We start from the raw sequence: 1796 nt of genomic DNA on the forward strand, positions 1-1796 counted from the left end.
TCCTGTTACTTCGCAAGGAGAAGAATTTGTGCTGATGGCTATGTGACGGAGGGTGTTACGAACTAGAAGCGCCACGCCACCGCCTTTGGACGAAGAACGGTCTTTTCTGTATACAGAATAGTCGGGAATATAGAGTTTCTTTTCATAATTTAGATGAGCTTCGATGCTACAGGCAACATCGATTGATTTATCATTAAGAAGTTGAATTAATTCTAATCTTTGTGAAACGGAAATGATGTTGGCATTCCAGGTAAGGATAGTTAATTTTTCTTTATGAACGTCCGGGGTTTGGGAGCTGAAGGGCAGCTGCGAAGGACGAGAGGAAGTCGCGAAAAAGCTGCTGTAGTTGTGGATTTTGTAGGGGGTCGGTGTTGTGAGAGTTTGTGAGAGTGTTGTGAGAGAAAGGGTCTGGTTTTGAGCTTGCGATAGAGGACGAGCTGAGACTACGTTCGCGAAGGACCTTTGAGAGGAAGCGGGCTTGGAAGCACTACGAGGTTTAGGAAGGGGAGAAGGGTTGGCAATAGGATTAGGTTTAGGGTGTTGAGTTGAAGGTGATTTGGATCTAGGTTTTTGTGGAACTTTAGGGCATCCGCGGTAGGTGGCCCAGTGAGGGCCTTTACAATTGAGACAGGATGGAGTACAATCTTTTTGATTTCTAGCGAGGCAAGATGCTGTGGCGTGGCTTCGTGCGCAGAAGGCGCGAACCCAAGAGGCATAGCAGTAATTTGCCGTGTGGAAGAATTTGAGGCAACGACGGCATTGAGGGATAAGATTGGACTTTCGTTTGGCTTCAACTTGAACGCTGAGTCGAGCTAAGAGTTTGATGTCGAAAATGGACTTGGATGTGGGAGAGGATGGGTCGAGATGAACTACAACCTGGGGCCACATTTATTCACCTTTTTTATGCGATGAACTCGTTTAACAGAGGGAAGTTTTCTCTGTAATTCTTTGAGGATAGATTCTTCAGTGAGGGACTCTTTGACTCCTCGGATGACAACGATAAGGTCTTTGTCTTGCTGAAGCTGGTTGATGGTGTAACTGATTTGATGTTTGTCGAGTTTGAGAGTGATGGTGCAGAAACTATCAACTGTTTGGGGATAGACTATTATAGCTTCCGTAGTGTTTTTGGCAGATCTAATGGGAATGTCAGCTTTGCAGAGAGCTGAGTGGATCTTGGACCAGAGTTCTTTGCATAGGATACGAATTGGAGAAGGACTTCTTTCTTTAGTCGCGGATTCGTCGTCATCCGATGAGCTCGAGAAGACAGAGTCATTGCCTGATTGTGAGGGGCTGGCTGATTTAGTGGGACTAACAGTGCGTTTCCATTTGGTGCGTTTAGATTTGACTTTCTGAAAGTCGGAAGCGTCATCAAGCGAGGAATCAAGGTTTACTTGAGATTGTAGGGTGTCCATGGCTGAAGTCGAGGCTATTATGAACGAAACAAACTTGTTCATTGGTAAGGTTTTTAGGGTTTGGATAAGAGAACGCAGAAGGTGCGCAAGGAGGTTGCTTGGGTATGGAAGCAGAAGGGTTAGGGGTGGTCATTTTCAGGATAGCCCTGAAAAGGGCTGAAGAATCTTATTTATTTATTTATTCTTTTATTCGTTGCATCGTGCATATTATATTACTAGTGCATAGTATATTACTAGTGCACATACTGCTCTTAACTGATTAATCAAAAACTTTTTTTTCCAATTTCAACTAACTAAAGGATTATACTTTAATTACACATGTCAAACCCTAATGAGCATCTATACGAATTTAGAGTCCTAAATGTTTCTAGAAATTCGTAATTT

The sequence above is a fragment of the Belonocnema kinseyi genome, chromosome 1 (genome assembly GCF_010883055.1).
Source record: "Belonocnema kinseyi isolate 2016_QV_RU_SX_M_011 chromosome 1, B_treatae_v1, whole genome shotgun sequence".
Classification (NCBI taxonomy): Eukaryota; Metazoa; Arthropoda; class Insecta; order Hymenoptera; family Cynipidae; genus Belonocnema; species Belonocnema kinseyi.